Source organism: Eptatretus burgeri, unplaced genomic scaffold (assembly GCF_056783735.1).
Source record: "Eptatretus burgeri isolate ZD-2024b unplaced genomic scaffold, Ebu_testis_v1 Ebu_testis_scaffold_1112, whole genome shotgun sequence".
In the NCBI taxonomy this organism is placed as follows: Eukaryota; Metazoa; Chordata; class Myxini; order Myxiniformes; family Myxinidae; genus Eptatretus; species Eptatretus burgeri.
The window spans coordinates 1-8523 of NW_028223061.1; the positions used below are offsets into that span (position 1 = coordinate 1).

The following is an 8523-nucleotide window of genomic DNA, read 5'->3' on the forward strand; positions in this document are numbered from 1 at the left end:
GACGAAACCTTAAATGTTGTAAAATTACAAATGAGAGAATAAAATAAACACATCTATCAGGGATGATTGGATAAACGCCATTCATGTTAATGTGTTACATGTGTATAAAAACATGAGACGGAGATTAATCGTTAATTCTTTGGTTTCTCTTCAATTCGTATAAATCTTTCGCCTTTTACTAAAGATTTCCGTGGAGAGAAACATTTATGAGTTGAAATATTTTTGATGCCCTGTTTTGATATGGGGCAATTTAGAATGAAAAAAAGATTAATATTATTTATCATAAATCTCTCTTGAAAGTGAATTGAGGTTGTTTATTCTTTTTATCCCACCCCCCCAGAGGGAGGGAGTGGGATATTGTAATTGTCCTGTTTGTTTTTCTATTTGTCTGTTTGCAACTTTATGGCAAAAGGCTTCAGCAAACGCTTTTAAATTTAATCCACAGGTGAGCAATGAATCTTGGACGACCCCATTAACTTTTGGGTCCGATTGGATCAAAGGTCAAGGTCACAAAAAGATCAAAATCGTTTTTTTCTCAAAACTTCGTCAAAAATGATCTGATTTACTTCAAACGAAGCTTATTGTGAACCTTATTCTATTTGTCACTTATAATGCTCCACATTCCTATTGTGAAAAATGCACATTTGTGAAGATCGGTGGAGGCTGAAGTTTTGGGGGTCATGGCCATCGGTCAAAATTACAAATTTTCCATTATAGATCAAAAAAGGTTAGGAATATGCGTGTTTACTATGGAAGATATATATCAAGTCTTTTATTGGCTTTCATTTGACACCATGACCTTTGGGATGATTTGTTTCGTAAGTAAATTGATGACTTCCGTCCTCTGTTTGTGTGTTTGTTTGGAGGCATGATAACTCGAGGCCTTACGTGGCCTTGAAAGGTCAAAATCATTTTACGGTCAGAACTTCGTCAAAAATGGTTTAATTGACTTCAAACTAAGACTAAAATATTCCTTATTCTATTCCTTATAATCAATATTCAGGTTAAGGATGTATCAAATTTAAATTTGATCCCCAAAATAACTTTATGCCTTTAATGGGTGGGATTTGTTGTGCCTGCTTTGGTTTGTTTTTACTTGTCCAATTGAAAATTCACAATTATATTGGTTGCTTTGGACATTCATCATGTCTGTTGGTCTGTTTATCAATCATTGAGAGATTGCAATTTTTCTTGAACTTAACCACCTGGTAAAGGGAGTCACAAGCTTGAGGCCGATTGTTTTTGAGGGCAAAAGGTCAACATCGGCCAAATGTTAACAGCTTTGTCAAATTTCTAAAATTACTGTAGTTCTCGTCCAATGGGCCATCTTGTTCTAAGCATACAACACGTTCTTCTGACACATTCCTTGAGACTATATTTGGGCGGTGTGTCGGCATCCGACAGCTCTGCAGATGCAAAAAAAATCCTGGTTCGGTGCAACAATCAAAAACACATCCACTGCAAAAATTCAAAACACCTCACTGCACTGGAAAACGTGGGGACAGGAATACTGCACGGTCAATGGTGAAGACTTGCAATACCCTCCTCCATCTGGAGGCGGCGCTACACGATACACATTGACAGAGAGAATTTGCATCCCTCCCCTCCCCCCAAAATCACCGGCAAATATAAAAACACCCCGATACACTAACTTGGGTCATGATGATCTAATGTAGCAAGTCTGGATGTAATCAGCCCAGAACTGCAGGAGTAGCGCGACAATAAATGTAACACACACACACACACACACACACACACACACACACACACACACACACACACACACACACACACACACACACACACACACACACACACACACACACACACACACACACACACACACACACACACACCACTCCATTAATGAGAGCAGGGATCCACATTTTTCATCCGCTTCACTCGAAAGTTGAAGAGAAGTTCCACATTTGTTCATTTAATTCATCCACAAATTATTTTTAAGGTCAACATCGGCCAAAAGGTCAACAACTTCAGTTAGATTTCTAAAATTGTCAGTTTTCATCCAATTGACTTGAAATTTGAAGAGGATTTAGATTTCAGGTCACTGAATTCAACAAGCCAATCTTTTTTGAGGTCAACATAGGCCAAAAGGACAACATAACTTAGGTGAGCAGGTGAACAACTGAGGTGATATTTCTAAAATCCTCAATTTTATACCCATTGACTTGAAATTTGAAGAGGATATGCAGAACGTCACTGAATTCAACGAACAAGGAAATTTGAGGTCAACACAGGCTAAAAAAATCCACAGAGGCTAAAAAGTCAACACAGGCTAAAAAGTCAACACACGCTAAAAAAATCCAGACAGGCTAAAAAAATCGACACAGGCTAAAAAATCCACATCGGCTAAAAAGTCCAGAACGGCTAAAAAGTCCACATCGGCGAAAAAGTCAACACAGGCAAAAAAGTCCAAATCGGCTAAAAAGTCAACACAGACTAAAAAGTCCACAACAGCTAAAAAGTCAATACAGGCTAAAAAGTCCACGTCTGCTAAAAAGTCCACACAGGCTAAAAAGTCCACATATGCTAAAAATTCCACAAAGGCTAAAAAGTCCTCACTGGCTAAAAACTCAACTGAGACTAAAAAGTCCACACAGGCTAAAAAGTCCTCACAGGCGAAAAAGTCCACATAAGCTAAAAAGTTCACACAAGCTAAAAATTCAACATAGGTTATAAGTCTACACAGGCTAAAAAGTCCACAGTGTCTATAAAGTTAACACACGATAAAAGGTCTACATAGGCTAAAAAGTCAACATCGGCTAAAAAGTCAACACAGGCTAAAAAGACCACACATGCTAAAAAGACCACATCGGCTAAAAAGTCCACATAGGCTAAAAAGTCCACACAGGCTAAAAAGTGCACACAGGCTAAGAATTCAACATAGGCTAAAAAGTCAACACAGGCTAAAAAGTCCACACAGGCTAAAAAGTCCACGTCTGCTAAAAAGTCCACACAGCCTAAAAGGTCCACACAAGCTAAAAATTTAAAATAGGCTAAAAATTCCACACAAGCTAAAAAGTCCACACAGGCTAAAAAGTCCACATATGCTATAAAGTCCACACAGGCTAAAAAGTCCACAGAGACTAAAAAGTCCACATCGGCTAAAAAGTCAACAGAGGCGAAAAAGACAACACAAGCTAAAAAGTCAACACACGCTAAAAAAATCCACACAGGCTAAAAAAATCGACACAGGCTAAAAAATCCACATCGGCTAAAAAGTCCAGAACGGCTAAAAAGTCCACATCGGCGAAAAAGTCAACACAGGCTAAAAAGTCCAAATCGGCTAAAAAGTCAACACAGGCGAAAAAGACAACACAGGCTAAAAAGTCCACAACAGCTAAAAAGTCAATACAGGCTAAAAAGTCCACGTCTGCTAAAAAGTCCACACAGGCTAAAAGGTCCACACATGCTAAAAATTTAAAATAGGTTAAAAATTTCATACAAGCTAAAAAGTCCACACAGGCTTAAAAGTCCACATATGCTATAAAGTCCACACAGGCTAAAAAGTCCACAGAGACTAAAAAGTCCACATTGGCTAAAAAGTCCACACAGGCTAAAAAGTCCACACATGCTAAAAAGTCCACATCAGCTAAAAAGTCCACACAGGCTAAAAAGTCCTCACTGGGTAAAAACTCCACAGAGGTTAAAAGTCCACACAGGCTAAAAAGTCCTCACAGGCTAAAAAGTCCACACAGGCTAAAAAGTCTACACATGCTAAAAATTCAAAATAGGCTAAAAATTCCACACAGGCTAAAAAGTCCACATATGCTAAAAAGTCCACACAAGCTAAAAAGTCCACAGAGACTAAAAAGTCCACATCGGCTAAAAAGTCAACAAAGGCTGAAAAGTCCACACAGGCTAAAAAGTGAACACAGGATAAAAATTCCACACAGGTTAAAAATTCAACACAGGCAAAAAGTCCATATCAGCTAAAAATTCCACACACGCTAAAAACTCAACACAGGCTAAAAAGTCAACACAGACTAAAAATTCAACACAGGCTAAAAAGTCAACAGGCTAAAAAGTCCACACAGGCTAAAAATTCAACACAGGCTAAAAAGTCCACACAGGCGAAAAACTCAACACAGGCTAAAAACTCAACACAGGCTAAAAAGTCAACACAGACTAAAATGTCAACGCAGACTAAAAAGTCAACACAGACTAAAAAGTCCACACAAGCTAAAAAGTCAACACAGGCTAAAAAGTCAACACAGACTAAAAAGTCACACAGACTAAAAAGTCAACACAGACTAAAAAGCCAACACAGGCAAAAAACTCAACACAGGCTAAAAAGTCAACACAGACTAAAAAGTCCACACAGGCTAAAAGTCAACACAGGCTAAAAAGTCCATACAGGTGAAAAACTCAACACAGACTAAAAAGTCAACACAGACTAAAAAGTCAACACAGACTAAAAAGTCCACACAGGCGAAAAAGTCAACACAGGCTAAAAAGTCCATACAGGCGAAAAACTCAACACAGGCGAAAAACTCAACACAGGCTAAAAAGTCAACACAGACTAAAAAGTCCACACAGACTAAAAGTCCACACAGGCTAAAAAGTCCATACAGGCAAAAAACTCAACACAGGCTAAAAATTCAACACAGGCTAAAAAGTCAACAAAGGCTAAAAAGTCAACACAGACTAAAAAGTCCACACAGGCTAAAAAGTCAACACAGGCTAAAAAGTCCATACAGGCAAAAAACTCAACACAGGCTAAAAAGTCAACACAGACTAAAAAGTCAACACAGGCTAAAAAGTCAACACAGACTAAAAAGTCCACACAGGCTAAAAAGTCAACACAGGCTAAAAAGTCAACACAGACTAAAAAGTCCACACAGGCTAAAAAGTCCACACAGGTTAAAATCTCCACACAGGCGAAAAACTCAACACAGGCTTAAAAGTCAACACAGGCTAAAAAGTCAACAAAGGCTAAAAAGTCCACACAGGCTAAAAAGTCAACACAGGCAAAAAAACACTCCACACAGGCTAAAAAGTCAACACAGGCTAAAAAGTCAACACAGGCTAAAAAGTCCACATCGGCTAACAAGTCCACACAGGCTATAAAGTCCACAAAGGCTAAAAATTCAACAAAGGCTAAAAAGTCCACATCGGCAAAAAAGTCAACACAGGCTAAAAAGTCCACATCGGCTAAAAAGTCAACAAAGGCTGAAAAGTCCACACAAGCTAAAAAGTCAACACAGGCTAAAAGGTCCACATCGGCTAAAAAGTCAACAAAGGCTGAAAAGTCCACACAAGCTAAAAAGTTGACACAGGCTGAATTTCTGAAATTGTCAGTTTTCATCCGATTGACTTGGAATTTGAAGAGGATTTGCATATTTGGTAATTTAATTGAACCAGCAATTATTTTTAAGGTTAAATTTGTTTTTTATGGATTTCACAAGTATCATGCGATTTTCATCTTTCTTATTATTAATGAAATCGAGAGATTTCGTAAGTATATTGATGACTTCCGTCCTCTGTTTGTGTGTTTGTGTGTTTGTGTGTTTGTTTGGAGGCGTGATAACTCGAGAACGGAAGATGCTACCAATGTCAAATTAGACCACTTGATTCAGGATGGTGATGGCTCGCGCTGATTAGATTTTGGTCAAAATCGGTCAAAGGTCAAGGTCACAATGAGGTCAAACATTCGATTTTTGATGGTTTTGTACGGAATCATCGTAGAAACTTCTGGTTTGCGTCGCTACCTTCTCGAGAGACAGCTTTTATTTGACAAGGTCAGAGGGCAAGTTGACAATTTCGTAAGTACCAGTCTATGACTGCTTGTTTCTTTGTCTGTGTGCAGGATATCTCAGCAAGTTGTGGACGTATTTGGAGGAAACTTGGTGTTCAGGTTGGGTGTGTGACAAGGAAGAATGGATCAGATTTTGGTGAAGTTACGAATCTCTATCTCTGCAGGGGTACGTGCTCTACCGAGTGCCCATCTCGCTGTTTCGCCGTGTCGCTCTTCGATTGATTTTTAGTTTATCCTTTATTTTGATGAATATACTTTGTCATTCAATAATTATATAATTCATCAGAATACCTACAGTAACAAAAGAAAAACTTGCTCGATCCAAATTCTCTGATGCATTAACTATCCCAAGGTATGTGGAGTGTGGGGTGGTAATTGTGGCTTTGTTGTCGCCAATTTGTGGGAAATTGTGAGTGTTCATTCATATTCATATTCAGGTATGAATGAAGGTTAAGAAGTGCTGCCCAAACCAGGATACCACCCAGTGTCATACTCATTAATAAGGAACTTGAAGAAAGAGCTTTCAAAGAAAAGAGAGTATAATTAAAGAATTATACTAATATCGTGCTGTGTTGAAAATAATTCGCTCCTTCTGGAATTTTAAGGAAATCGACCCAAGGTTTATTGGAATCACGTCAGGACGTTGTATGCCGTGATTGGCTGGTTCATTCGAATACAAATTCGGGAGCGAGTTCATTTTGTAAATATAATCGTGAAATGAAGACATCTTTAAGTAAAATGTACGAAATACTGACGAAACCTTAAATGTTGTAAAAATTACAAATGAGAGAATAAAATAAACACATCTATCTGGGATGATTGGATAAACGCCATTCATGTTAATGTGTTACATGTGTATAAAAACATGAGACGGAGATTAATCATTAATTCTTTGGTTTCTCTTCAATTCGTATAAATCTTTCGCCTTTTACTAAAGATTTCCGTGGAGAGAAACATTTATGAGTTGAAATATTTTTGATGCCCTGTTTTGATATGGGGCAATTTAGAATGAAAAAAAGATTAATATTATTTATCCTAAATCTATCTTGAAAGTGAATTGAGGTTGTTTATTCTTTTTATCCCACCCCCCCAGAGGGAGGGAGTGGGATATTGTACTTGTCCTGTTTGTTTTTCTATTTGTCTGTTTGCAACTTTATGGCAAAAGGCTTCAGCAAACGTTTTTAAATTTAATCCACAGGTGAGCAATGAATCTTGGACGACCCCATTAACTTTTGGGTCCGATTGGATGAAAGGTCAAGGTCACAAAAAGATCAAAATCGTTTTTTTCTCAAAACTTCGTCAAAAATGATCTGATTTACTTCAAACGAAGCTGAAAGTGAAGCTTATTCTATTTGTCACTTATAATGCTCCCCATTCCTATTGTGAAAAATGCACATTTGTGAAGATCGGTGGAGTCTGAAGTTTTGGGGGTCATGGCCATCGGTCAAAATTACAAATTTTCCATTATAGATCAAAAAAGGTTAGGAATATGCGTGTTTACTATGGAAGATATATATCAAGTCTTTTATTGGCTTTCATTTGACACCATGACCTTTGGGATGACTTGTTTCGTAAGTAAATTGATGACTTCCGTCCTCTGTTTGTGTGTTTGTGTGTTTGTTTGGAGGCATGATAACTCGAGGCCTTACGTGGCCTTGAAAGGTCAAAATCATTTTACGGTCAGAACTTCGTCAAAAATGGTTGAATGGACTTCAAACTAAGACTAAAATATTCCTTATTCTATTCCTTATAATCAATATTCAGGTTAAGGATGTATCAAATTTAAATTTGATCCCCAAAATAACTTTATGCCTTTAATGGGTGGGATTTGTTGTGCCTGCTTTGGTTTGTTTTTACTTGTCCAATTGAAAATTCACAATTATATTGGTTGCTTTGGACATTCATCATGTCTGTTGGTCTGTTTATCAATCATTGAGAGATTGCAATTTTTCTTGAACTTAACCACCTGGTAAAGGGAGTCACAAGCTTGAGGCCGATTGTTTTTGAGGGCAAAAGGTCAACATCAGCCAAATGTTAACAGCTTTGTCAAATTTATAAAATTACTGTAGTTCTCGTCCAATGGGCCATCTTGTTCTAAGCATACAACACGTTCTTCTGACACATTCCTTGAGACTATATTTGGGCGGTGTGTCGGCATCCGACAGCTCTGCAGATGCAAAAAAATCCTGGTTCGGTGCAACAATCAAAAACACATCCACTGCAAAAATTCAAAACACCTCACTGCACTGGAAAACGTGGGGACAGGAATACTGCACGGTCAATGGTGAAGACTTGCAATACCCTCCTCCATCTGGAGGTGGCGCAACACGATACACATTGACAGAGAGAATTTGCATCCCTCCCCTCCCCCCAAAATCACCGGCAAATATAAAAACACCCCGATACACTAACTTGGGTCATGATGATCCAATGTAGCAAGTCTGGATGTAATCAGCCCAGAACTGCAGGAGTATCGCGACAAACAAATGTAACACACACACACACACACACACACACACACACACACACACACACACACACACACACACACACACACACACACACACACACACACACACACACACACACAAACACACACACACACACACACACACCACTCCATTAATGAGAGCAGGGATCCACATTTTTCATCCGCTTCACTCGAAAGTTGAAGAGAAGTTCCACATTTGTTCATTTAATTCATCCACAAATTATTTTTAAGGTCAACATCGGCCAAAAGGTCAACG

The 8523-nt window shown here is 38.3% G+C and overlaps 2 non-coding genes across 2 annotated transcripts; both read left to right on the forward strand.

The window, feature by feature from the left end:
• Nucleotides 1-134: 134 nt before the first annotated feature.
• Nucleotides 135-248, forward strand: LOC147006920 (U5 spliceosomal RNA). The gene has a single exon (XR_015054523.1). It is a non-coding gene; the product is annotated as a U5 spliceosomal RNA (small nuclear RNA).
• A 6415-nt stretch (nt 249-6663) lies between these two features.
• On the forward strand, nt 6664-6777 carry LOC147006921 (U5 spliceosomal RNA). The gene has a single exon (XR_015054524.1). It is a non-coding gene; the product is annotated as a U5 spliceosomal RNA (small nuclear RNA).
• The last annotated feature ends 1746 nt before the right edge of the window (nt 6778-8523 follow it).